The following is a 25,788-nucleotide window of genomic DNA, read 5'->3' on the forward strand; positions in this document are numbered from 1 at the left end:
ATTTCCCACAGCCCACAGGGAGCAAACGATCCCAGGTGTGATGTATCACCAGGAGAGGCTGAGATGAGAGTAGGGGTTCACGCGTGTGCCCGGACCGAGGTTAATGATGGGATTAGAGCTAGGGTTAGATGCAGGGAAAGAGTGAGAGTTATAATTAGGGATAAAGCTAACAGGTGATCATTACTCGTCATGTAACATGATACAAAGGGTCAGAAGAGGAACTGATTCAGGGTTACAATTTGGACTTCGCAGACAACAGGAGCACTAAATGGTGCTGAGGGGGACTCAATAAAGTGGACCGGCCGCCTAATGTAAGCAATTGTGCACAAATATTGTACGATGACTAGCGTTGCCGGTGCTTTTTTCTTAAAGAGTCAGTTCTTGGCACCCATTCCCTACTTGACTCAGCCTAATCTTCAAGAATATTTGTCAAGAACTAAAAAAAATCCAGAAACGGTTTAACCTCCCCGTCGGGGAATTGAACCCCGGTCTCCCGCGTGACAGGCGGGGATACTGACCACTATACTAACGAGGAGACGTGAGGGCATGAAATGAACAGCTGCTGATGTCTGCACAGCATCCAGCGACCACCTAGCTGGCCTAGGGGGGTCTCATTTTCCCCCGTCAAACGGCTTGCCCGATCTAAGGCTAATTTCTTTCTTTTTATCGGCACCAGGCTTAAAACTCAGTTTAAGGCGATAGTTCCGGGCTATGTTTGACTCCAGAGTTGAATCTGTCATCCCGCATTTCCTCAGCAAATCAAGCTACCCATCTCAAGTCTCATGAGCTGAGGACGGCAAAGTCCCTGTGGGCTTAGGACAGTCAAAGAAACCCCTGGGCTGCATGCTAAGCCCCTTTTCGGCTTCACTTTCCGAATCCTGCCCTAGCTTGCGATTAGTTTTTTTCTCACTTCTTGCCCCCATCTCCCACCTTGCCTCATGGTCTCCCCTCCTCTGCGCACCTGACAGTTTGCCTGCCCTTCCACTGCCTGTCTCCAGACTTTCCAAGGAGAAAAGGCAAAGCACTAAAGCGGGCCGGGCAACGGGTCAAGTTCCGCTTTCGGCGACTAGCAGGGAGGTAGCGTGGCCGAGCGGTCTAAGGCGCTGGATTAAGGCTCCAGTCTCTTCGGAGGCGTGGGTTCAAATCCCACCGCTGCCACTTTTCCTGGCCTTGCATTTTAAAGAAGAACGTAACGTTGACCTCTTCCTTCATTAGTGCCACCTCTGTCGCAATGAGCAAGCGGATGGTATGCCACACCCTGCAGGAAAAAGGTTTCGCTTCTGACGTCTTGCTTTTCTGGACATCCAGTCTCAAGTTTCCCATCTGGAACGGCGCTCCCTGCTGCTTTGTGAAGGCTTGCTGCAAGAGCCTTCGAAACCCAGGAGCTCTTGCGTTGAGCTGTGACGCGTCCTGGGAAGACCTCCCGTTGCAGCGGAATGAGCCCCACTTCCAGGGCGTGCTGGTAGCAAATTTCCCACAGCCCACAGGGAGCAAACGATCCCAGGTGTGATGTATCACCAGGAGAGGCTGAGATGAGAGTAGGGGTTCACGCGTGTGCCCGGACCGAGGTTAATGATGGGATTAGAGCTAGGGTTAGATGCAGGGAAAGAGTGAGAGTTATAATTAGGGATAAAGCTAACAGGTGATCATTACTCGTCATGTAACATGATACAAAGGGTCAGAAGAGGAACTGATTCAGGGTTACAATTTGGACTTCGCAGACAACAGGAGCACTAAATGGTGCTGAGGGGGACTCAATAAAGTGGACCGGCCGCCTAATGTAAGCAATTGTGCACAAATATTGTACGATGACTAGCGTTGCCGGTGCTTTTTTCTTAAAGAGTCAGTTCTTGGCACCCATTCCCTACTTGACTCAGCCTAATCTTCAAGAATATTTGTCAAGAACTAAAAAAAATCCAGAAACAGTTTAACCTCCCCGTCGGGGAATTGAACCCCGGTCTCGCGTGACAGGCGGGGATACTGACCACTATACTAACGAGGAGACGTGAGGGCATGAAATGAACAGCTGCTGATGTCTGCACAGCATCCAGCGACCACCTAGCTGGCCTAGGGGGGTCTCATTTTCCCCCGTCAAACGGCTTGCCCGATCTAAGGCTAATTTCTTTCTTTTTATCGGCACCAGGCTTAAAACTCAGTTTAAGGCGATAGTTCCGGGCTATGTTTGACTCCAGAGTTGAATCTGTCATCCCGCATTTCCTCAGCAAATCAAGCTACCCATCTCAAGTCTCATGAGCTGAGGACGGCAAAGTCCCTGTGGGCTTAGGACAGTCAAAGAAACCCCTGGGCTGCATGCTAAGCCCCTTTTCGGCTTCACTTTCCGAATCCTGCCCTAGCTTGCGATTAGTTTTTTTCTCACTTCTTGCCCCCATCTCCCACCTTGCCTCATGGTCTCCCCTCCTCTGCGCACCTGACAGTTTGCCTGCCCTTCCACTGCCTGTCTCCAGACTTTCCAAGGAGAAAAGGCAAAGCACTAAAGCGGGCCGGGCAACGGGTCAAGTTCCGCTTTCGGCGACTAGCAGGGAGGTAGCGTGGCCGAGCGGTCTAAGGCGCTGGATTAAGGTTCCAGTCTCTTCGGAGGCGTGGGTTCAAATCCCACCGCTGCCACTTTTCCTGGCCTTGCATTTTAAAGAAGAACGTAACGTTGACCTCTTCCTTCATTAGTGCCACCTCTGTCGCAATGAGCAAGCGGATGGTATGCCACACCCTGCAGGAAAAAGGTTTCGCTTCTGACGTCTTGCTTTTCTGGACATCCAGTCTCAAGTTTCCCATCTGGAACGGCGCTCCCTGCTGCTTTGTGAAGGCTTGCTGCAAGAGCCTTCGAAACCCAGGAGCTCTTGCGTTGAGCTGTGACGCGTCCTGGGAAGACCTCCCGTTGCAGCGGAATGAGCCCCACTTCCAGGGCGTGCTGGTAGCAAATTTCCCACAGCCCACAGGGAGCAAACGATCCCAGGTGTGATGTATCACCAGGAGAGGCTGAGATGAGAGTAGGGGTTCACGCGTGTGCCCGGACCGAGGTTAATGATGGGATTAGAGCTAGGGTTAGATGCAGGGAAAGAGTGAGAGTTATAATTAGGGATAAAGCTAACAGGTGATCATTACTCGTCATGTAACATGATACAAAGGGTCAGAAGAGGAACTGATTCAGGGTTACAATTTGGACTTCGCAGACAACAGGAGCACTAAATGGTGCTGAGGGGGACTCAATAAAGTGGACCGGCCGCCTAATGTAAGCAATTGTGCACAAATATTGTACGATGACTAGCGTTGCCGGTGCTTTTTTCTTAAAGAGTCAGTTCTTGGCACCCATTCCCTACTTGACTCAGCCTAATCTTCAAGAATATTTGTCAAGAACTAAAAAAAATCCAGAAACGGTTTAACCTCCCCGTCGGGGAATTGAACCCCGGTCTCCCGCGTGACAGGCGGGGATACTGACCACTATACTAACGAGGAGACGTGAGGGCATGAAATGAACAGCTGCTGATGTCTGCACAGCATCCAGCGACCACCTAGCTGGCCTAGGGGGGTCTCATTTTCCCCCGTCAAACGGCTTGCCCGATCTAAGGCTAATTTCTTTCTTTTTATCGGCACCAGGCTTAAAACTCAGTTTAAGGCGATAGTTCCGGGCTATGTTTGACTCCAGAGTTGAATCTGTCATCCCGCATTTCCTCAGCAAATCAAGCTACCCATCTCAAGTCTCATGAGCTGAGGACGGCAAAGTCCCTGTGGGCTTAGGACAGTCAAAGAAACCCCTGGGCTGCATGCTAAGCCCCTTTTCGGCTTCACTTTCCGAATCCTGCCCTAGCTTGCGATTAGTTTTTTTCTCACTTCTTGCCCCCATCTCCCACCTTGCCTCATGGTCTCCCCTCCTCTGCGCACCTGACAGTTTGCCTGCCCTTCCACTGCCTGTCTCCAGACTTTCCAAGGAGAAAAGGCAAAGCACTAAAGCGGGCCGGGCAACGGGTCAAGTTCCGCTTTCGGCGACTAGCAGGGAGGTAGCGTGGCCGAGCGGTCTAAGGCGCTGGATTAAGGCTCCAGTCTCTTCGGAGGCGTGGGTTCAAATCCCACCGCTGCCACTTTTCCTGGCCTTGCATTTTAAAGAAGAACGTAACGTTGACCTCTTCCTTCATTAGTGCCACCTCTGTCGCAATGAGCAAGCGGATGGTATGCCACACCCTGCAGGAAAAAGGTTTCGCTTCTGACGTCTTGCTTTTCTGGACATCCAGTCTCAAGTTTCCCATCTGGAACGGCGCTCCCTGCTGCTTTGTGAAGGCTTGCTGCAAGAGCCTTCGAAACCCAGGAGCTCTTGCGTTGAGCTGTGACGCGTCCTGGGAAGACCTCCCGTTGCAGCGGAATGAGCCCCACTTCCAGGGCGTGCTGGTAGCAAATTTCCCACAGCCCACAGGGAGCAAACGATCCCAGGTGTGATGTATCACCAGGAGAGGCTGAGATGAGAGTAGGGGTTCACGCGTGTGCCCGGACCGAGGTTAATGATGGGATTAGAGCTAGGGTTAGATGCAGGGAAAGAGTGAGAGTTATAATTAGGGATAAAGCTAACAGGTGATCATTACTCGTCATGTAACATGATACAAAGGGTCAGAAGAGGAACTGATTCAGGGTTACAATTTGGACTTCGCAGACAACAGGAGCACTAAATGGTGCTGAGGGGGACTCAATAAAGTGGACCGGCCGCCTAATGTAAGCAATTGTGCACAAATATTGTACGATGACTAGCGTTGCCGGTGCTTTTTTCTTAAAGAGTCAGTTCTTGGCACCCATTCCCTACTTGACTCAGCCTAATCTTCAAGAATATTTGTCAAGAACTAAAAAAAATCCAGAAACAGTTTAACCTCCCCGTCGGGGAATTGAACCCCGGTCTCCCGCGTGACAGGCGGGGATACTGACCACTATACTAACGAGGAGACGTGAGGGCATGAAATGAACAGCTGCTGATGTCTGCACAGCATCCAGCGACCACCTAGCTGGCCTAGGGGGGTCTCATTTTCCCCCGTCAAACGGCTTGCCCGATCTAAGGCTAATTTCTTTCTTTTTATCGGCACCAGGCTTAAAACTCAGTTTAAGGCGATAGTTCCGGGCTATGTTTGACTCCAGAGTTGAATCTGTCATCCCGCATTTCCTCAGCAAATCAAGCTACCCATCTCAAGTCTCATGAGCTGAGGACGGCAAAGTCCCTGTGGGCTTAGGACAGTCAAAGAAACCCCTGGGCTGCATGCTAAGCCCCTTTTCGGCTTCACTTTCCGAATCCTGCCCTAGCTTGCGATTAGTTTTTTTCTCACTTCTTGCCCCCATCTCCCACCTTGCCTCATGGTCTCCCCTCCTCTGCGCACCTGACAGTTTGCCTGCCCTTCCACTGCCTGTCTCCAGACTTTCCAAGGAGAAAAGGCAAAGCACTAAAGCGGGCCGGGCAACGGGTCAAGTTCCGCTTTCGGCGACTAGCAGGGAGGTAGCGTGGCCGAGCGGTCTAAGGCGCTGGATTAAGGCTCCAGTCTCTTCGGAGGCGTGGGTTCAAATCCCACCGCTGCCACTTTTCCTGGCCTTGCATTTTAAAGAAGAACGTAACGTTGACCTCTTCCTTCATTAGTGCCACCTCTGTCGCAATGAGCAAGCGGATGGTATGCCACACCCTGCAGGAAAAAGGTTTCGCTTCTGACGTCTTGCTTTTCTGGACATCCAGTCTCAAGTTTCCCATCTGGAACGGCGCTCCCTGCTGCTTTGTGAAGGCTTGCTGCAAGAGCCTTCGAAACCCAGGAGCTCTTGCGTTGAGCTGTGACGCGTCCTGGGAAGACCTCCCGTTGCAGCGGAATGAGCCCCACTTCCAGGGCGTGCTGGTAGCAAATTTCCCACAGCCCACAGGGAGCAAACGATCCCAGGTGTGATGTATCACCAGGAGAGGCTGAGATGAGAGTAGGGGTTCACGCGTGTGCCCGGACCGAGGTTAATGATGGGATTAGAGCTAGGGTTAGATGCAGGGAAAGAGTGAGAGTTATAATTAGGGATAAAGCTAACAGGTGATCATTACTCGTCATGTAACATGATACAAAGGGTCAGAAGAGGAACTGATTCAGGGTTACAATTTGGACTTCGCAGACAACAGGAGCACTAAATGGTGCTGAGGGGGACTCAATAAAGTGGACCGGCCGCCTAATGTAAGCAATTGTGCACAAATATTGTACGATGACTAGCGTTGCCGGTGCTTTTTTCTTAAAGAGTCAGTTCTTGGCACCCATTCCCTACTTGACTCAGCCTAATCTTCAAGAATATTTGTCAAGAACTAAAAAAAATCCAGAAAAGGTTTAACCTCCCCGTCGGGGAATTGAACCCCGGTCTCCCGCGTGACAGGCGGGGATACTGACCACTATACTAACGAGGAGACTTGAGGGCATGAAATGAACAGCTGCTGATGTCTGCACAGCATCCAGCGACCACCTAGATGGCCTAGGGGGTCTCATTTTCCCCCGTCAAACGGCTTGCCCGATCTAAGGCTAATTTCTTTCTTTTTATCGGCACCAGGCTTAAAACTCAGTTTAAGGCGATAGTTCCGGGCTATGTTTGACTCCAGAGTTGAATCTGTCATCCCGCATTTCCTCAGCAAATCAAGCTACCCATCTCAAGTCTCATGAGCTGAGGACGGCAAAGTCCCTGTGGGCTTAGGACAGTCAAAGAAACCCCTGGGCTGCATGCTAAGCCCCTTTTCGGCTTCACTTTCCGAATCCTGCCCTAGCTTGCGATTAGTTTTTTTCTCACTTCTTGCCCCCATCTCCCACCTTGCCTCATGGTCTCCCCTCCTCTGCGCACCTGACAGTTTGCCTGCCCTTCCACTGCCTGTCTCCAGACTTTCCAAGGAGAAAAGGCAAAGCACTAAAGCGGGCCGGGCAACGGGTCAAGTTCCGCTTTCGGCGACTAGCAGGGAGGTAGCGTGGCCGAGCGGTCTAAGGCGCTGGATTAAGGCTCCAGTCTCTTCGGAGGCGTGGGTTCAAATCCCACCGCTGCCACTTTTCCTGGCCTTGCATTTTAAAGAAGAACGTAACGTTGACCTCTTCCTTCATTAGTGCCACCTCTGTCGCAATGAGCAAGCGGATGGTATGCCACACCCTGCAGGAAAAAGGTTTCGCTTCTGACGTCTTGCTTTTCTGAACATCCAGTCTCAAGTTTCCCATCTGGAACGGCGCTCCCTGCTGCTTTGTGAAGGCTTGCTGCAAGAGCCTTCGAAACCCAGGAGCTCTTGCGTTGAGCTGTGACGCGTCCTGGGAAGACCTCCCGTTGCAGCGGAATGAGCCCCACTTCCAGGGCGTGCTGGTAGCAAATTTCCCACAGCCCACAGGGAGCAAACGATCCCAGGTGTGATGTATCACCAGGAGAGGCTGAGATGAGAGTAAGGGTTCACGCGTGTGCCCGGACCGAGGTTAATGATGGGATTAGAGCTAGGGTTAGATGCAGGGAAAGAGTGAGAGTTATAATTAGGGATAAAGCTAACAGGTGATCATTACTCGTCATGTAACATGATACAAAGGGTCAGAAGAGGAACTGATTCAGGGTTACAATTTGGACTTCGCAGACAACAGGAGCACTAAATGGTGCTGAGGGGGACTCAATAAAGTGGACCGGCCGCCTAATGTAAGCAATTGTGCATAAATATTGTACGATGACTAGCGTTGCCGGTGCTTTTTTCTTAAAGAGTCAGTTCTTGGCACCCATTCCCTACTTGACTCAGCCTAATCTTCAAGAATATTTGTCAAGAACTATCTCCCGCGTGACAGGCGGGGATACTGACCACTATACTAACGAGGAGACGTGAGGGCATGAAATGAACAGCTGCTGATGTCTGCACAGCATCCAGCGACCACCTAGCTGGCCTAGGGGGTCTCATTTTCCCCCGTCAAACGGCTTGCCCGATCTAAGGCTAATTTCTTTCTTTTTATCGGCACCAGGCTTAAAACTCAGTTTAAGGCGATAGTTCCGGGCTATGTTTGACTCCAGAGTTGAATCTGTCATCCCGCATTTCCTCAGCAAATCAAGCTACCCATCTCAAGTCTCATGAGCTGAGGACGGCAAAGTCCCTGTGGGCTTAGGACAGTCAAAGAAACCCCTGGGCTGCATGCTAAGCCCCTTTTCGGCTTCACTTTCCGAATCCTGCCCTAGCTTGCGATTAGTTTTTTTCTCACTTCTTGCCCCCATCTCCCACCTTGCCTCATGGTCTCCCCTCCTCTGCGCACCTGACAGTTTGCCTGCCCTTCCACTGCCTGTCTCCAGACTTTCCAAGGAGAAAAGGCAAAGCACTAAAGCGGGCCGGGCAACGGGTCAAGTTCCGCTTTCGGCGACTAGCAGGGAGGTAGCGTGGCCGAGCGGTCTAAGGCGCTGGATTAAGGCTCCAGTCTCTTCGGAGGCGTGGGTTCAAATCCCACCGCTGCCACTTTTCCTGGCCTTGCATTTTAAAGAAGAACGTAACGTTGACCTCTTCCTTCATTAGTGCCACCTCTGTCGCAATGAGCAAGCGGATGGTATGCCACACCCTGCAGGAAAAAGGTTTCGCTTCTGACGTCTTGCTTTTCTGGACATCCAGTCTCAAGTTTCCCATCTGGAACGGCGCTCCCTGCTGCTTTGTGAAGGCTTGCTGCAAGAGCCTTCGAAACCCAGGAGCTCTTGCGTTGAGCTGTGACGCGTCCTGGGAAGACCTCCCGTTGCAGCGGAATGAGCCCCACTTCCAGGGCGTGCTGGTAGCAAATTTCCCACAGCCCACAGGGAGCAAACGATCCCAGGTGTGATGTATCACCAGGAGAGGCTGAGATGAGAGTAAGGGTTCACGCGTGTGCCCGGACCGAGGTTAATGATGGGATTAGAGCTAGGGTTAGATGCAGGGAAAGAGTGAGAGTTATAATTAGGGATAAAGCTAACAGGTGATCATTACTCGTCATGTAACATGATACAAAGGGTCAGAAGAGGAACTGATTCAGGGTTACAATTTGGACTTCGCAGACAACAGGAGCACTAAATGGTGCTGAGGGGGACTCAATAAAGTGGACCGGCCGCCTAATGTAAGCAATTGTGCATAAATATTGTACGATGACTAGCGTTGCCGGTGCTTTTTTCTTAAAGAGTCAGTTCTTGGCACCCATTCCCTACTTGACTCAGCCTAATCTTCAAGAATATTTGTCAAGAACTATCTCCCGCGTGACAGGCGGGGATACTGACCACTATACTAACGAGGAGACGTGAGGGCATGAAATGAACAGCTGCTGATGTCTGCACAGCATCCAGCGACCACCTAGCTGGCCTAGGGGGTCTCATTTTCCCCCGTCAAACGGCTTGCCCGATCTAAGGCTAATTTCTTTCTTTTTATCGGCACCAGGCTTAAAACTCAGTTTAAGGCGATAGTTCCGGGCTATGTTTGACTCCAGAGTTGAATCTGTCATCCCGCATTTCCTCAGCAAATCAAGCTACCCATCTCAAGTCTCATGAGCTGAGGACGGCAAAGTCCCTGTGGGCTTAGGACAGTCAAAGAAACCCCTGGGCTGCATGCTAAGCCCCTTTTCGGCTTCACTTTCCGAATCCTGCCCTAGCTTGCGATTAGTTTTTTTCTCACTTCTTGCCCCCATCTCCCACCTTGCCTCATGGTCTCCCCTCCTCTGCGCACCTGACAGTTTGCCTGCCCTTCCACTGCCTGTCTCCAGACTTTCCAAGGAGAAAAGGCAAAGCACTAAAGCGGGCCGGGCAACGGGTCAAGTTCCGCTTTCGGCAACTAGCAGGGAGGTAGCGTGGCCGAGCGGTCTAAGGCGCTGGATTAAGGCTCCAGTCTCTTCGGAGGCGTGGGTTCAAATCCCACCGCTGCCACTTTTCCTGGCCTTGCATTTTAAAGAAGAACGTAACGTTGACCTCTTCCTTCATTAGTGCCACCTCTGTCGCAATGAGCAAGCGGATGGTATGCCACACCCTGCAGGAAAAAGGTTTCGCTTCTGACGTCTTGCTTTTCTGGACATCCAGTCTCAAGTTTCCCATCTGGAACGGCGCTCCCTGCTGCTTTGTGAAGGCTTGCTGCAAGAGCCTTCGAAACCCAGGAGCTCTTGCGTTGAGCTGTGACGCGTCCTGGGAAGACCTCCCGTTGCAGCGGAATGAGCCCCACTTCCAGGGCGTGCTGGTAGCAAATTTCCCACAGCCCACAGGGAGCAAACGATCCCAGGTGTGATGTATCACCAGGAGAGGCTGAGATGAGAGTAAGGGTTCACGCGTGTGCCCGGACCGAGGTTAATGATGGGATTAGAGCTAGGGTTAGATGCAGGGAAAGAGTGAGAGTTATAATTAGGGATAAAGCTAACAGGTGATCATTACTCGTCATGTAACATGATACAAAGGGTCAGAAGAGGAACTGATTCAGGGTTACAATTTGGACTTCGCAGACAACAGGAGCACTAAATGGTGCTGAGGGGGACTCAATAAAGTGGACCGGCCGCCTAATGTAAGCAATTGTGCACAAATATTGTACGATGACTAGCGTTGCCGGTGCTTTTTTCTTAAAGAGTCAGTTCTTGGCACCCATTCCCTACTTGACTCAGCCTAATCTTCAAGAATATTTGTCAAGAACTAAAAAAAATCCAGAAAAGGTTTAACCTCCCCGTCGGGGAATTGAACCCCGGTCTCCCGCGTGACAGGCGGGGATACTGACCACTATACTAACGAGGAGACGTGAGGGCATGAAATGAACAGCTGCTGATGTCTGCACAGCATCCAGCGACCACCTAGCTGGCCTAGGGGGTCTCATTTTCCCCCGTCAAACGGCTTGCCCGATCTAAGGCTAATTTCTTTCTTTTTATCGGCACCAGGCTTAAAACTCAGTTTAAGGCGATAGTTCCGGGCTATGTTTGACTCCAGAGTTGAATCTGTCATCCCGCATTTCCTCAGCAAATCAAGCTACCCATCTCAAGTCTCATGAGCTGAGGACGGCAAAGTCCCTGTGGGCTTAGGACAGTCAAAGAAACCCCTGGGCTGCATGCTAAGCCCCTTTTCGGCTTCACTTTCCGAATCCTGCCCTAGCTTGCGATTAGTTTTTTTCTCACTTCTTGCCCCCATCTCCCACCTTGCCTCATGGTCTCCCCTCCTCTGCGCACCTGACAGTTTGCCTGCCCTTCCACTGCCTGTCTCCAGACTTTCCAAGGAGAAAAGGCAAAGCACTAAAGCGGGCCGGGCAACGGGTCAAGTTCCGCTTTCGGCGACTAGCAGGGAGGTAGCCTGGCCGAGCAGTCTAAGGCGCTGGATTAAGGCTCCAGTCTCTTCGGAGGCGTGGGTTCAAATCCCACCGCTGCCACTTTTCCTGGCCTTGCATTTTAAAGAAGAACGTAACGTTGACCTCTTCCTTCATTAGTGCCACCTCTGTCGCAATGAGCAAGCGGATGGTATGCCACACCCTGCAGGAAAAAGGTTTCGCTTCTGACGTCTTGCTTTTCTGGACATCCAGTCTCAAGTTTCCCATCTGGAACGGCGCTCCCTGCTGCTTTGTGAAGGCTTGCTGCAAGAGCCTTCGAAACCCAGGAGCTCTTGCGTTGAGCTGTGACGCGTCCTGGGAAGACCTCCCGTTGCAGCGGAATGAGCCCCACTTCCAGGGCGTGCTGGTAGCAAATTTCCCACAGCCCACAGGGAGCAAACGATCCCAGGTGTGATGTATCACCAGGAGAGGCTGAGATGAGAGTAAGGGTTCACGCGTGTGCCCGGACCGAGGTTAATGATGGGATTAGAGCTAGGGTTAGATGCAGGGAAAGAGTGAGAGTTATAATTAGGGATAAAGCTAACAGGTGATCATTACTCGTCATGTAACATGATACAAAGGGTCAGAAGAGGAACTGATTCAGGGTTACAATTTGGACTTCGCAGACAACAGGAGCACTAAATGGTGCTGAGGGGGACTCAATAAAGTGGACCGGCCGCCTAATGTAAGCAATTGTGCACAAATATTGTACGATGACTAGCGTTGCCGGTGCTTTTTTCTTAAAGAGTCAGTTCTTGGCACCCATTCCCTACTTGACTCAGCCTAATCTTCAAGAATATTTGTCAAGAACTATCTCCCGCGTGACAGGCGGGGATACTGACCACTATACTAACGAGGAGACGTGAGGGCATGAAATGAACAGCTGCTGATGTCTGCACAGCATCCAGCGACCACCTAGCTGGCCTAGGGGGTCTCATTTTCCCCCGTCAAACGGCTTGCCCGATCTAAGGCTAATTTCTTTCTTTTTATTGGCACCAGGCTTAAAACTCAGTTTAAGGCGATAGTTCCGGGCTATGTTTGACTCCAGAGTTGAATCTGTCATCCCGCATTTCCTCAGCAAATCAAGCTACCCATCTCAAGTCTCATGAGCTGAGGACGGCAAAGTCCCTGTGGGCTTAGGACAGTCAAAGAAACCCCTGGGCTGCATGCTAAGCCCCTTTTCGGCTTCACTTTCCGAATCCTGCCCTAGCTTGCGATTAGTTTTTTTCTCACTTCTTGCCCCCATCTCCCACCTTGCCTCATGGTCTCCCCTCCTCTGCGCACCTGACAGTTTGCCTGCCCTTCCACTGCCTGTCTCCAGACTTTCCAAGGAGAAAAGGCAAAGCACTAAAGCGGGCCGGGCAACGGGTCAAGTTCCGCTTTCGGCGACTAGCACGGAGGTAGCGTGGCCGAGCGGTCTAAGGCGCTGGATTAAGGCTCCAGTCTCTTCGGAGGCGTGGGTTCAAATCCCACCGCTGCCACTTTTCCTGGCCTTGCATTTTAAAGAAGAACGTAACGTTGACCTCTTCCTTCATTAGTGCCACCTCTGTCGCAATGAGCAAGCGGATGGTATGCCACACCCTGCAGGAAAAAGGTTTCGCTTCTGACGTCTTGCTTTTCTGGACATCCAGTCTCAAGTTTCCCATCTGGAACGGCGCTCCCTGCTGCTTTGTGAAGGCTTGCTGCAAGAGCCTTCGAAACCCAGGAGCTCTTGCGTTGAGCTGTGACGCGTCCTGGGAAGACCTCCCGTTGCAGCGGAATGAGCCCCACTTCCAGGGCGTGCTGGTAGCAAATTTCCCACAGCCCACAGGGAGCAAACGATCCCAGGTGTGATGTATCACCAGGAGAAGCTGAGATGAGAGTAAGGGTTCACGCGTGTGCCCGGACCGAGGTTGATGATGGGATTAGAGCTAGGGTTAGATGCAGGGAAAGAGTGAGAGTTATAATTAGGGATAAAGCTAACAGGTGATCATTACTCGTCATGTAACATGATACAAAGGGTCAGAAGAGGAACTGATTCAGGGTTACAATTTGGACTTCGCAGACAACAGGAGCACTAAATGGTGCTGAGGGGGACTCAATAAAGTGGACCGGCCGCCTAATGTAAGCAATTGTGCATAAATATTGTACGATGACTAGCGTTGCCGGTGCTTTTTTCTTAAAGAGTCAGTTCTTGGCACCCATTCCCTACTTGACTCAGCCTAATCTTCAAGAATATTTGTCAAGAACTATCTCCCGCGTGACAGGCGGGGATACTGACCACTATACTAACGAGGAGACGTGAGGGCATGAAATGAACAGCTGCTGATGTCTGCACAGCATCCAGCGACCACCTAGCTGGCCTAGGGGGTCTCATTTTCCCCCGTCAAACGGCTTGCCCGATCTAAGGCTAATTTCTTTCTTTTTATCGGCACCAGGCTTAAAACTCAGTTTAAGGCGATAGTTCCGGGCTATGTTTGACTCCAGAGTTGAATCTGTCATCCCGCATTTCCTCAGCAAATCAAGCTACCCATCTCAAGTCTCATGAGCTGAGGACGGCAAAGTCCCTGTGGGCTTAGGACAGTCAAAGAAACCCCTGGGCTGCATGCTAAGCCCCTTTTCGGCTTCACTTTCCGAATCCTGCCCTAGCTTGCGATTAGTTTTTTTCTCACTTCTTGCCCCCATCTCCCACCTTGCCTCATGGTCTCCCCTCCTCTGCGCACCTGACAGTTTGCCTGCCCTTCCACTGCCTGTCTCCAGACTTTCCAAGGAGAAAAGGCAAAGCACTAAAGCGGGCCGGGCAACGGGTCAAGTTCCGCTTTCGGCGACTAGCAGGGAGGTAGCCTGGCCGAGCGGTCTAAGGCGCTGGATTAAGGCTCCAGTCTCTTCGGAGGCGTGGGTTCAAATCCCACCGCTGCCACTTTTCCTGGCCTTGCATTTTAAAGAAGAACGTAACGTTGACCTCTTCCTTCATTAGTGCCACCTCTGTCGCAATGAGCAAGCGGATGGTATGCCACACCCTGCAGGAAAAAGGTTTCGCTTCTGACGTCTTGCTTTTCTGGACATCCAGTCTCAAGTTTCCCATCTGGAACGGCGCTCCCTGCTGCTTTGTGAAGGCTTGCTGCAAGAGCCTTCGAAACCCAGGAGCTCTTGCGTTGAGCTGTGACGCGTCCTGGGAAGACCTCCCGTTGCAGCGGAATGAGCCCCACTTCCAGGGCGTGCTGGTAGCAAATTTCCCACAGCCCACAGGGAGCAAACGATCCCAGGTGTGATGTATCACCAGGAGAGGCTGAGATGAGAGTAAGGGTTCACGCGTGTGCCCGGACCGAGGTTAATGATGGGATTAGAGCTAGGGTTAGATGCAGGGAAAGAGTGAGAGTTATAATTAGGGATAAAGCTAACAGGTGATCATTACTCGTCATGTAACATGATACAAAGGGTCAGAAGAGGAACTGATTCAGGGTTACAATTTGGACTTCGCAGACAACAGGAGCACTAAATGGTGCTGAGGGGGACTCAATAAAGTGGACCGGCCGCCTAATGTAAGCAATTGTGCACAAATATTGTACGATGACTAGCGTTGCCGGTGCTTTTTTCTTAAAGAGTCAGTTCTTGGCACCCATTCCCTACTTGACTCAGCCTAATCTTCAAGAATATTTGTCAAGAACTATCTCCCGCGTGACAGGCGGGGATACTGACCACTATACTAACGAGGAGACGTGAGGGCATGAAATGAACAGCTGCTGATGTCTGCACAGCATCCAGCGACCACCTAGCTGGCCTAGGGGGTCTCATTTTCCCCCGTCAAACGGCTTGCCCGATCTAAGGCTAATTTCTTTCTTTTTATCGGCACCAGGCTTAAAACTCAGTTTAAGGCGATAGTTCCGGGCTATGTTTGACTCCAGAGTTGAATCTGTCATCCCGCATTTCCTCAGCAAATCAAGCTACCCATCTCAAGTCTCATGAGCTGAGGACGGCAAAGTCCCTGTGGGCTTAGGACAGTCAAAGAAACCCCTGGGCTGCATGCTAAGCCCCTTTTCGGCTTCACTTTCCGAATCCTGCCCTAGCTTGCGATTAGTTTTTTTCTCACTTCTTGCCCCCATCTCCCACCTTGCCTCATGGTCTCCCCTCCTCTGCGCACCTGACAGTTTGCCTGCCCTTCCACTGCCTGTCTCCAGACTTTCCAAGGAGAAAAGGCAAAGCACTAAAGCGGGCCGGGCAACGGGTCAAGTTCCGCTTTCGGCGACTAGCAGGGAGGTAGCGTGGCCGAGCGGTCTAAGGCGCTGGATTAAGGCTCCAGTCTCTTCGGAGGCGTGGGTTCAAATCCCACCGCTGCCACTTTTCCTGGCCTTGCATTTTAAAGAAGAACGTAACGTTGACCTCTTCCTTCATTAGTGCCACCTCTGTCGCAATGAGCAAGCGGATGGTATGCCACACCCTGCAGGAAAAAGGTTTCGCTTCTGACGTCTTGCTTTTCTGGACATCCAGTCTCAAGTTTCCCATCTGGAACGGCGCTCCCTGCTGCTTTGTGAAGGCTTGCTGCAAGAGCCTTCGAAACCCAGGAGCTCTTGCGTTGAGCTGTGACGCGTCCTGGGAAGACCTCCCGTTGCAGCGGAATGAGCCCCACTTCCAGGGCGTGCTGGTAGCAAATTTCCCACAGCCCACAGGGAGCAAACGATCCCAGGTGTGATGTATCACCAGGAGAGGCTGAGATGAGAGTAGGGGTTCACGCGTGTGCCCGGACCGAGGTTAATGATGGGATTAGAGCTAGGGTTAGATGCAGGGAAAGAGTGAGAGTTATAATTAGGGATAAAGCTAACAGGTGATCTTTACTCGTCATGTAACATGATACAAAGGGTCAGAAGAGGAACTGATTCAGGGTTACAATTTGGACTTCGCAGACAACAGGAGCACTAAATGGTGCTGAGGGGGACTCAATAAAGTGGACCGGCCGCCTAATGTAAGCAATTGTGCACAAATATTGTACGATGACTAGCGTTGCCGGTGCTTTTTTCTTAAAGAGTCAGTTCTTGGCACCCATTCCCTACTTGACTCAGCCTAATCTTCAAGAATATTTGTCAAGAACTAAAAAAAATCCAGAAACGGTTTAACCTCCCCGTCGGGGAATTGAACCCCGGTCTCCCGCGTGACAGGCGGGGATACTGACCACTATACTAACGAGGAGACGTGAGGGCATGAAATGAACAGCTGCTGATGTCTGCACAGCATCCAGCGACCACCTAGCTGGCCTAGGGGGGTCTCATTTTCCCCCGTCAAACGGCTTGCCCGATCTAAGGCTAATTTCTTTCTTTTTATCGGCACCAGGCTTAAAACTCAGTTTAAGGCGATAGTTCCGGGCTATGTTTGACTCCAGAGTTGAATCTGTCATCCCGCATTTCCTCAGCAAATCAAGCTACCCATCTCAAGTCTCATGAGCTGAGGACGGCAAAGTCCCTGTGGGCTTAGGACAGTCAAAGAAACCCCTGGGCTGCATGCTAAGCCCCTTTTCGGCTTCACTTTCCGAATCCTGCCCTAGCTTGCGATTAGTTTTTTTCTCACTTCTTGCCCCCATCTCCCACCTTGCCTCATGGTCTCCCCTCCTCTGCGCACCTGACAGTTTGCCTGCCCTTCCACTGCCTGTCTCCAGACTTTCCAAGGAGAAAAGGCAAAGCACTAAAGCGGGCCGGGCAACGGGTCAAGTTCCGCTTTCGGCGACTAGCAGGGAGGTAGCGTGGCCGAGCGGTCTAAGGCGCTGGATTAAGGCTCCAGTCTCTTCGGAGGCGTGGGTTCAAATCCCACCGCTGCCACTTTTCCTGGCCTTGCATTTTAAAGAAGAACGTAACGTTGACCTCTTCCTTCATTAGTGCCACCTCTGTCGCAATGAGCAAGCGGATGGTATGCCACACCCTGCAGGAAAAAGGTTTCGCTTCTGACGTCTTGCTTTTCTGGACATCCAGTCTCAAGTTTCCCATCTGGAACGGCGCTCCCTGCTGCTTTGTGAAGGCTTGCTGCAAGAGCCTTCGAAACCCAGGAGCTCTTGCGTTGAGCTGTGACGCGTCCTGGGAAGACCTCCCGTTGCAGCGGAATGAGCCCCACTTCCAGGGCGTGCTGGTAGCAAATTTCCCACAGCCCACAGGGAGCAAACGATCCCAGGTGTGATGTATCACCAGGAGAGGCTGAGATGAGAGTAGGGGTTCACGCGTGTGCCCGGACCGAGGTTAATGATGGGATTAGAGCTAGGGTTAGATGCAGGGAAAGAGTGAGAGTTATAATTAGGGATAAAGCTAACAGGTGATCATTACTCGTCATGTAACATGATACAAAGGGTCAGAAGAGGAACTGATTCAGGGTTACAATTTGGACTTCGCAGACAACAGGAGCACTAAATGGTGCTGAGGGGGACTCAATAAAGTGGACCGGCCGCCTAATGTAAGCAATTGTGCACAAATATTGTACGATGACTAGCGTTGCCGGTGCTTTTTTCTTAAAGAGTCAGTTCTTGGCACCCATTCCCTACTTGACTCAGCCTAATCTTCAAGAATATTTGTCAAGAACTAAAAAAAATCCAGAAAAGGTTTAACCTCCCCGTCGGGGAATTGAACCCCGGTCTCCCGCGTGACAGGCGGGGATACTGACCACTATACTAACGAGGAGACTTGAGGGCATGAAATGAACAGCTGCTGATGTCTGCACAGCATCCAGCGACCACCTAGATGGCCTAGGGGGTCTCATTTTCCCCCGTCAAACGGCTTGCCCGATCTAAGGCTAATTTCTTTCTTTTTATCGGCACCAGGCTTAAAACTCAGTTTAAGGCGATAGTTCCGGGCTATGTTTGACTCCAGAGTTGAATCTGTCATCCCGCATTTCCTCAGCAAATCAAGCTACCCATCTCAAGTCTCATGAGCTGAGGACGGCAAAGTCCCTGTGGGCTTAGGACAGTCAAAGAAACCCCTGGGCTGCATGCTAAGCCCCTTTTCGGCTTCACTTTCCGAATCCTGCCCTAGCTTGCGATTAGTTTTTTTCTCACTTCTTGCCCCCATCTCCCACCTTGCCTCATGGTCTCCCCTCCTCTGCGCACCTGACAGTTTGCCTGCCCTTCCACTGCCTGTCTCCAGACTTTCCAAGGAGAAAAGGCAAAGCACTAAAGCGGGCCGGGCAACGGGTCAAGTTCCGCTTTCGGCGACTAGCAGGGAGGTAGCGTGGCCGAGCGGTCTAAGGCGCTGGATTAAGGCTCCAGTCTCTTCGGAGGCGTGGGTTCAAATCCCACCGCTGCCACTTTTCCTGGCCTTGCATTTTAAAGAAGAACGTAACGTTGACCTCTTCCTTCATTAGTGCCACCTCTGTCGCAATGAGCAAGCGGATGGTATGCCACACCCTGCAGGAAAAAGGTTTCGCTTCTGACGTCTTGCTTTTCTGGACATCCAGTCTCAAGTTTCCCATCTGGAACGGCGCTCCCTGCTGCTTTGTGAAGGCTTGCTGCAAGAGCCTTCGAAACCCAGGAGCTCTTGCGTTGAGCTGTGACGCGTCCTGGGAAGACCTCCCATTGCAGCGGAATGAGCCCCACTTCCAGGGCGTGCTGGTAGCAAATTTCCCACAGCCCACAGGGAGCAAACGATCCCAGGTGTGATGTATCACCAGGAGAGGCTGAGATGAGAGTAAGGGTTCACGCGTGTGCCCGGACCGAGGTTAATGATGGGATTAGAGCTAGGGTTAGATGCAGGGAAAGAGTGAGAGTTATAATTAGGGATAAAGCTAACAGGTGATCATTACTCGTCATGTAACATGATACAAAGGGTCAGAAGAGGAACTGATTCAGGGTTACAATTTGGACTTCGCAGACAACAGGAGCACTAAATGGTGCTGAGGGGGACTCAATAAAGTGGACCGGCCGCCTAATGTAAGCAATTGTGCATAAATATTGTACGATGACTAGCGTTGCCGGTGCTTTTTTCTTAAAGAGTCAGTTCTTGGCACCCATTCCCTACTTGACTCAGCCTAATCTTCAAGAATATTTGTCAAGAACTATCTCCCGCGTGACAGGCGGGGATACTGACCACTATACTAACGAGGAGACGTGAGGGCATGAAATGAACAGCTGCTGATGTCTGCACAGCATCCAGCGACCACCTAGCTGGCCTAGGGGGTCTCATTTTCCCCCGTCAAACGGCTTGCCCGATCTAAGGCTAATTTCTTTCTTTTTATCGGCACCAGGCTTAAAACTCAGTTTAAGGCGATAGTTCCGGGCTATGTTTGACTCCAGAGTTGAATCTGTCATCCCGCATTTCCTCAGCAAATCAAGCTACCCATCTCAAGTCTCATGAGCTGAGGACGGCAAAGTCCCTGTGGGCTTAGGACAGTCAAAGAAACCCCTGGGCTGCATGCTAAGCCCCTTTTCGGCTTCACTTTCCGAATCCTGCCCTAGCTTGCGATTAGTTTTTTTCTCACTTCTTGCCCCCATCTCCCACCTTGCCTCATGGTCTCCCCTCCTCTGCGCACCTGACAGTTTGCCTGCCCTTCCACTGCCTGTCTCCAGACTTTCCAAGGAGAAAAGGCAAAGCACTAAAGCGGGCCGGGCAACGGGTCAAGTTCCGCTTTCGGCGACTAGCAGGGAGGTAGCGTGGCCGAGCGGTCTAAGGCGCTGGATTAAGGCTCCAGTCTCTTCGGAGGCGTGGGTTCAAATCCCACCGCTGCCACTTTTCCTGGCCTTGCATTTTAAAGAAGAACGTAACGTTGACCTCTTCCTTCATTAGTGCCACCTCTGTCGCAATGAGCAAGCGGATGGTATGCCACACCCTGCAGGAAAAAGGTTTCGCTTCTGACGTCTTGCTTTTCTGGACATCCAGTCTCAAGTTTCCCATCTGGAACGGCGCTCCCTGCTGCTTTGTGAAGGCTTGCTGCAAGAGCCTTCGAAACCCAGGAGCTCTTGCGTTGAGCTGTGACGCGTCCTGGGAAGACCTCCCGTTGCAGCGGAATGAGCCCCACTTCCAGGGCGTGCTGGTAGCAAATTTCCCACAGCCCACAGGGAGCAAACGATCCCAGGTGTGATGTATCACCAGGAGAGGCTGAGATGAGAGTAAGGGTTCACGCGTGTGCCCGGACCGAGGTTAATGATGGGATTAGAGCTAGGGTTAGATGCAGGGAAAGAGTGAGAGTTATAATTAGGGATAAAGCTAACAGGTGATCATTACTCGTCATGTAACATGATACAAAGGGTCAGAAGAGGAACTGATTCAGGGTTACAATTTGGACTTCGCAGACAACAGGAGCACTAAATGGTGCTGAGGGGGACTCAATAAAGTGGACCGGCCGCCTAATGTAAGCAATTGTGCATAAATATTGTACGATGACTAGCGTTGCCGGTGCTTTTTTCTTAAAGAGTCAGTTCTTGGCACCCATTCCCTACTTGACTCAGCCTAATCTTCAAGAATATTTGTCAAGAACTATCTCCCGCGTGACAGGCGGGGATACTGACCACTATACTAACGAGGAGACGTGAGGGCATGAAATGAACAGCTGCTGATGTCTGCACAGCATCCAGCGACCACCTAGCTGGCCTAGGGGGTCTCATTTTCCCCCGTCAAACGGCTTGCCCGATCTAAGGCTAATTTCTTTCTTTTTATCGGCACCAGGCTTAAAACTCAGTTTAAGGCGATAGTTCCGGGCTATGTTTGACTCCAGAGTTGAATCTGTCATCCCGCATTTCCTCAGCAAATCAAGCTACCCATCTCAAGTCTCATGAGCTGAGGACGGCAAAGTCCCTGTGGGCTTAGGACAGTCAAAGAAACCCCTGGGCTGCATGCTAAGCCCCTTTTCGGCTTCACTTTCCGAATCCTGCCCTAGCTTGCGATTAGTTTTTTTCTCACTTCTTGCCCCCATCTCCCACCTTGCCTCATGGTCTCCCCTCCTCTGCGCACCTGACAGTTTGCCTGCCCTTCCACTGCCTGTCTCCAGACTTTCCAAGGAGAAAAGGCAAAGCACTAAAGCGGGCCGGGCAACGGGTCAAGTTCCGCTTTCGGCAACTAGCAGGGAGGTAGCGTGGCCGAGCGGTCTAAGGCGCTGGATTAAGGCTCCAGTCTCTTCGGAGGCGTGGGTTCAAATCCCACCGCTGCCACTTTTCCTGGCCTTGCATTTTAAAGAAGAACGTAACGTTGACCTCTTCCTTCATTAGTGCCACCTCTGTCGCAATGAGCAAGCGGATGGTATGCCACACCCTGCAGGAAAAAGGTTTCGCTTCTGACGTCTTGCTTTTCTGGACATCCAGTCTCAAGTTTCCCATCTGGAACGGCGCTCCCTGCTGCTTTGTGAAGGCTTGCTGCAAGAGCCTTCGAAACCCAGGAGCTCTTGCGTTGAGCTGTGACGCGTCCTGGGAAGACCTCCCGTTGCAGCGGAATGAGCCCCACTTCCAGGGCGTGCTGGTAGCAAATTTCCCACAGCCCACAGGGAGCAAACGATCCCAGGTGTGATGTATCACCAGGAGAGGCTGAGATGAGAGTAAGGGTTCACGCGTGTGCCCGGACCGAGGTTAATGATGGGATTAGAGCTAGGGTTAGATGCAGGGAAAGAGTGAGAGTTATAATTAGGGATAAAGCTAACAGGTGATCATTACTCGTCATGTAACATGATACAAAGGGTCAGAAGAGGAACTGATTCAGGGTTACAATTTGGACTTCGCAGACAACAGGAGCACTAAATGGTGCTGAGGGGGACTCAATAAAGTGGACCGGCCGCCTAATGTAAGCAATTGTGCACAAATATTGTACGATGACTAGCGTTGCCGGTGCTTTTTTCTTAAAGAGTCAGTTCTTGGCACCCATTCCCTACTTGACTCAGCCTAATCTTCAAGAATATTTGTCAAGAACTAAAAAAAATCCAGAAAAGGTTTAACCTCCCCGTCGGGGAATTGAACCCCGGTCTCCCGCGTGACAGGCGGGGATACTGACCACTATACTAACGAGGAGACGTGAGGGCATGAAATGAACAGCTGCTGATGTCTGCACAGCATCCAGCGACCACCTAGCTGGCCTAGGGGGTCTCATTTTCCCCCGTCAAACGGCTTGCCCGATCTAAGGCTAATTTCTTTCTTTTTATCGGCACCAGGCTTAAAACTCAGTTTAAGGCGATAGTTCCGGGCTATGTTTGACTCCAGAGTTGAATCTGTCATCCCGCATTTCCTCAGCAAATCAAGCTACCCATCTCAAGTCTCATGAGCTGAGGACGGCAAAGTCCCTGTGGGCTTAGGACAGTCAAAGAAACCCCTGGGCTGCATGCTAAGCCCCTTTTCGGCTTCACTTTCCGAATCCTGCCCTAGCTTGCGATTAGTTTTTTTCTCACTTCTTGCCCCCATCTCCCACCTTGCCTCATGGTCTCCCCTCCTCTGCGCACCTGACAGTTTGCCTGCCCTTCCACTGCCTGTCTCCAGACTTTCCAAGGAGAAAAGGCAAAGCACTAAAGCGGGCCGGGCAACGGGTCAAGTTCCGCTTTCGGCGACTAGCAGGGAGGTAGCCTGGCCGAGCGGTCTAAGGCGCTGGATTAAGGCTCCAGTCTCTTCGGAGGCGTGGGTTCAAATCCCACCGCTGCCACTTTTCCTGGCCTTGCATTTTAAAGAAGAACGTAACGTTGACCTCTTCCTTCATTAGTGCCACCTCTGTCGCAATGAGCAAGCGGATGGTATGCCACACCCTGCAGGAAAAAGGTTTCGCTTCTGACGTCTTGCTTTTCTGGACATCCAGTCTCAAGTTTCCCATCTGGAACGGCGCTCCCTGCTGCTTTGTGAAGGCTTGCTGCAAGAGCCTTCGAAACCCAGGAGCTCTTGCGTTGAGCTGTGACGCGTCCTGGGAAGACCTCCCGTTGCAGCGGAATGAGCCCCACTTCCAGGGCGTGCTGGTAGCAAATTTCCCACAGCCCACAGGGAGCAAACGATCCCAGGTGTGATGTATCACCAGGAGAGGCTGAGATGAGAGTAAGGGTTCACGCGTGTGCCCGGACCGAGGTTAATGATGGGATTAGAGCTAGGGTTAGATGCAGGGAAAGAGTGAGAGTTATAATTAGGGATAAAGCTAACAGGTGATCATTACTCGTCATGTAACATGATACAAAGGGTCAGAAGAGGAACTGATTCAGGGTTACAATTTGGACTTCGCAGACAACAGGAGCACTAAATGGTGCTGAGGGGGACTCAATAAAGTGGACCGGCCGCCTAATGTAAGCAATTGTGCACAAATATTGTACGATGACTAGCGTTGCCGGTGCTTTTTTCTTAAAGAGTCAGTTCTTGGCACCCATTCCCTACTTGACTCAGCCTAATCTTCAAGAATATTTGTCAAGAACTATCTCCCGCGTGACAGGCGGGGATACTGACCACTATACTAACGAGGAGACGTGAGGGCATGAAATGAACAGCTGCTGATGTCTGCACAGCATCCAGCGACCACCTAGCTGGCCTAGGGGGTCTCATTTTCCCCCGTCAAACGGCTTGCCCGATCTAAGGCTAATTTCTTTCTTTTTATCGGCACCAGGCTTAAAACTCAGTTTAAGGCGATAGTTCCGGGCTATGTTTGACTCCAGAGTTGAATCTGTCATCCCGCATTTCCTCAGCAAATCAAGCTACCCATCTCAAGTCTCATGAGCTGAGGACGGCAAAGTCCCTGTGGGCTTAGGACAGTCAAAGAAACCCCTGGGCTGCATGCTAAGCCCCTTTTCGGCTTCACTTTCCGAATCCTGCCCTAGCTTGCGATTAGTTTTTTTCTCACTTCTTGCCCCCATCTCCCACCTTGCCTCATGGTCTCCCCTCCTCTGCGCACCTGACAGTTTGCCTGCCCTTCCACTGCCTGTCTCCAGACTTTCCAAGGAGAAAAGGCAAAGCACTAAAGCGGGCCGGGCAACGGGTCAAGTTCCGCTTTCGGCGACTAGCAGGGAGGTAGCGTGGCCGAGCGGTCTAAGGCGCTGGATTAAGGCTCCAGTCTCTTCGGAGGCGTGGGTTCAAATCCCACCGCTGCCACTTTTCCTGGCCTTGCATTTTAAAGAAGAACGTAACGTTGACCTCTTCCTTCATTAGTGCCACCTCTGTCGCAATGAGCAAGCGGATGGTATGCCACACCCTGCAGGAAAAAGGTTTCGCTTCTGACGTCTTGCTTTTCTGGACATCCAGTCTCAAGTTTCCCATCTGGAACGGCGCTCCCTGCTGCTTTGTGAAGGCTTGCTGCAAGAGCCTTCGAAACCCAGGAGCTCTTGCGTTGAGCTGTGACGCGTCCTGGGAAGACCTCCCGTTGCAGCGGAATGAGCCCCACTTCCAGGGCGTGCTGGTAGCAAATTTCCCACAGCCCACAGGGAGCAAACGATCCCAGGTGTGATGTATCACCAGGAGAGGCTGAGATGAGAGTAAGGGTTCACGCGTGTGCCCGGACCGAGGTTGATGATGGGATTAGAGCTAGGGTTAGATGCAGGGAAAGAGTGAGAGTTATAATTAGGGATAAAGCTAACAGGTGATCATTACTCGTCATGTAACATGATACAAAGGGTCAGAAGAGGAACTGATTCAGGGTTACAATTTGGACTTCGCAGACAACAGGAGCACTAAATGGTGCTGAGGGGGACTCAATAAAGTGGACCGGCCGCCTAATGTAAGCAATTGTGCATAAATATTGTACGATGACTAGCGTTGCCGGTGCTTTTTTCTTAAAGAGTCAGTTCTTGGCACCCATTCCCTACTTGACTCAGCCTAATCTTCAAGAATATTTGTCAAGAACTATCTCCCGCGTGACAGGCGGGGATACTGACCACTATACTAACGAGGAGACGTGAGGGCATGAAATGAACAGCTGCTGATGTCTGCACAGCATCCAGCGACCACCTAGCTGGCCTAGGGGGTCTCATTTTCCCCCGTCAAACGGCTTGCCCGATCTAAGGCTAATTTCTTTCTTTTTATCGGCACCAGGCTTAAAACTCAGTTTAAGGCGATAGTTCCGGGCTATGTTTGACTCCAGAGTTGAATCTGTCATCCCGCATTTCCTCAGCAAATCAAGCTACCCATCTCAAGTCTCATGAGCTGAGGACGGCAAAGTCCCTGTGGGCTTAGGACAGTCAAAGAAACCCCTGGGCTGCATGCTAAGCCCCTTTTCGGCTTCACTTTCCGAATCCTGCCCTAGCTTGCGATTAGTTTTTTTCTCACTTCTTGCCCCCATCTCCCACCTTGCCTCATGGTCTCCCCTCCTCTGCGCACCTGACAGTTTGCCTGCCCTTCCACTGCCTGTCTCCAGACTTTCCAAGGAGAAAAGGCAAAGCACTAAAGCGGGCCGGGCAACGGGTCAAGTTCCGCTTTCGGCGACTAGCAGGGAGGTAGCGTGGCCGAGCGGTCTAAGGCGCTGGATTAAGGCTCCAGTCTCTTCGGAGGCGTGGGTTCAAATCCCACCGCTGCCACTTTTCCTGGCCTTGCATTTTAAAGAAGAACGTAACGTTGACCTCTTCCTTCATTAGTGCCACCTCTGTCGCAATGAGCAAGCGGATGGTATGCCACACCCTGCAGGAAAAAGGTTTCGCTT

At 51.4% G+C, this 25,788-nt stretch overlaps 22 non-coding genes across 22 annotated transcripts; 14 read left to right on the forward strand and 8 right to left on the reverse strand.

The window, feature by feature from the left end:
* Positions 1-463: 463 nt before the first annotated feature.
* On the reverse strand, positions 464-535 carry TRNAD-GUC (transfer RNA aspartic acid (anticodon GUC)). Its single transcript has one exon. It is a non-coding gene; the product is annotated as a tRNA-Asp (tRNA).
* A 541-nt stretch (positions 536-1,076) lies between these two features.
* On the forward strand, positions 1,077-1,158 carry TRNAL-AAG (transfer RNA leucine (anticodon AAG)). Its single transcript has one exon. It is a non-coding gene; the product is annotated as a tRNA-Leu (tRNA).
* Positions 1,159-3,399: 2,241 nt separating this feature from the next.
* On the reverse strand, positions 3,400-3,471 carry TRNAD-GUC (transfer RNA aspartic acid (anticodon GUC)). Its single transcript has one exon. It is a non-coding gene; the product is annotated as a tRNA-Asp (tRNA).
* Positions 3,472-4,012: 541 nt separating this feature from the next.
* On the forward strand, positions 4,013-4,094 carry TRNAL-AAG (transfer RNA leucine (anticodon AAG)). Its single transcript has one exon. It is a non-coding gene; the product is annotated as a tRNA-Leu (tRNA).
* A 774-nt stretch (positions 4,095-4,868) lies between these two features.
* Positions 4,869-4,940, reverse strand: TRNAD-GUC (transfer RNA aspartic acid (anticodon GUC)). Its single transcript has one exon. It is a non-coding gene; the product is annotated as a tRNA-Asp (tRNA).
* Positions 4,941-5,481: 541 nt separating this feature from the next.
* Positions 5,482-5,563, forward strand: TRNAL-AAG (transfer RNA leucine (anticodon AAG)). The gene has a single exon. It is a non-coding gene; the product is annotated as a tRNA-Leu (tRNA).
* A 774-nt stretch (positions 5,564-6,337) lies between these two features.
* Positions 6,338-6,409, reverse strand: TRNAD-GUC (transfer RNA aspartic acid (anticodon GUC)). Its single transcript has one exon. It is a non-coding gene; the product is annotated as a tRNA-Asp (tRNA).
* Positions 6,410-6,949: 540 nt separating this feature from the next.
* Positions 6,950-7,031, forward strand: TRNAL-AAG (transfer RNA leucine (anticodon AAG)). The gene has a single exon. It is a non-coding gene; the product is annotated as a tRNA-Leu (tRNA).
* A 1,336-nt stretch (positions 7,032-8,367) lies between these two features.
* On the forward strand, positions 8,368-8,449 carry TRNAL-AAG (transfer RNA leucine (anticodon AAG)). The gene has a single exon. It is a non-coding gene; the product is annotated as a tRNA-Leu (tRNA).
* Positions 8,450-9,785: 1,336 nt separating this feature from the next.
* TRNAL-AAG (transfer RNA leucine (anticodon AAG)) lies at positions 9,786-9,867 on the forward strand. Its single transcript has one exon. It is a non-coding gene; the product is annotated as a tRNA-Leu (tRNA).
* Positions 9,868-10,641: 774 nt separating this feature from the next.
* Positions 10,642-10,713, reverse strand: TRNAD-GUC (transfer RNA aspartic acid (anticodon GUC)). The gene has a single exon. It is a non-coding gene; the product is annotated as a tRNA-Asp (tRNA).
* Positions 10,714-12,671: 1,958 nt separating this feature from the next.
* On the forward strand, positions 12,672-12,753 carry TRNAL-AAG (transfer RNA leucine (anticodon AAG)). The gene has a single exon. It is a non-coding gene; the product is annotated as a tRNA-Leu (tRNA).
* Positions 12,754-15,507: 2,754 nt separating this feature from the next.
* Positions 15,508-15,589, forward strand: TRNAL-AAG (transfer RNA leucine (anticodon AAG)). The gene has a single exon. It is a non-coding gene; the product is annotated as a tRNA-Leu (tRNA).
* A 774-nt stretch (positions 15,590-16,363) lies between these two features.
* Positions 16,364-16,435, reverse strand: TRNAD-GUC (transfer RNA aspartic acid (anticodon GUC)). Its single transcript has one exon. It is a non-coding gene; the product is annotated as a tRNA-Asp (tRNA).
* Positions 16,436-16,976: 541 nt separating this feature from the next.
* On the forward strand, positions 16,977-17,058 carry TRNAL-AAG (transfer RNA leucine (anticodon AAG)). The gene has a single exon. It is a non-coding gene; the product is annotated as a tRNA-Leu (tRNA).
* A 774-nt stretch (positions 17,059-17,832) lies between these two features.
* Positions 17,833-17,904, reverse strand: TRNAD-GUC (transfer RNA aspartic acid (anticodon GUC)). Its single transcript has one exon. It is a non-coding gene; the product is annotated as a tRNA-Asp (tRNA).
* A 540-nt stretch (positions 17,905-18,444) lies between these two features.
* On the forward strand, positions 18,445-18,526 carry TRNAL-AAG (transfer RNA leucine (anticodon AAG)). Its single transcript has one exon. It is a non-coding gene; the product is annotated as a tRNA-Leu (tRNA).
* A 1,336-nt stretch (positions 18,527-19,862) lies between these two features.
* On the forward strand, positions 19,863-19,944 carry TRNAL-AAG (transfer RNA leucine (anticodon AAG)). Its single transcript has one exon. It is a non-coding gene; the product is annotated as a tRNA-Leu (tRNA).
* A 1,336-nt stretch (positions 19,945-21,280) lies between these two features.
* On the forward strand, positions 21,281-21,362 carry TRNAL-AAG (transfer RNA leucine (anticodon AAG)). Its single transcript has one exon. It is a non-coding gene; the product is annotated as a tRNA-Leu (tRNA).
* Positions 21,363-22,136: 774 nt separating this feature from the next.
* TRNAD-GUC (transfer RNA aspartic acid (anticodon GUC)) lies at positions 22,137-22,208 on the reverse strand. The gene has a single exon. It is a non-coding gene; the product is annotated as a tRNA-Asp (tRNA).
* A 1,958-nt stretch (positions 22,209-24,166) lies between these two features.
* TRNAL-AAG (transfer RNA leucine (anticodon AAG)) lies at positions 24,167-24,248 on the forward strand. The gene has a single exon. It is a non-coding gene; the product is annotated as a tRNA-Leu (tRNA).
* A 1,336-nt stretch (positions 24,249-25,584) lies between these two features.
* TRNAL-AAG (transfer RNA leucine (anticodon AAG)) lies at positions 25,585-25,666 on the forward strand. Its single transcript has one exon. It is a non-coding gene; the product is annotated as a tRNA-Leu (tRNA).
* Positions 25,667-25,788: the final 122 nt, after the last annotated feature.

This window comes from Ambystoma mexicanum, unplaced genomic scaffold (assembly GCF_040938575.1).
Source record: "Ambystoma mexicanum isolate Mex_15411 unplaced genomic scaffold, UKY_AmexF1_1 Mex_scaf20, whole genome shotgun sequence".
Classification (NCBI taxonomy): Eukaryota; Metazoa; Chordata; class Amphibia; order Caudata; family Ambystomatidae; genus Ambystoma; species Ambystoma mexicanum.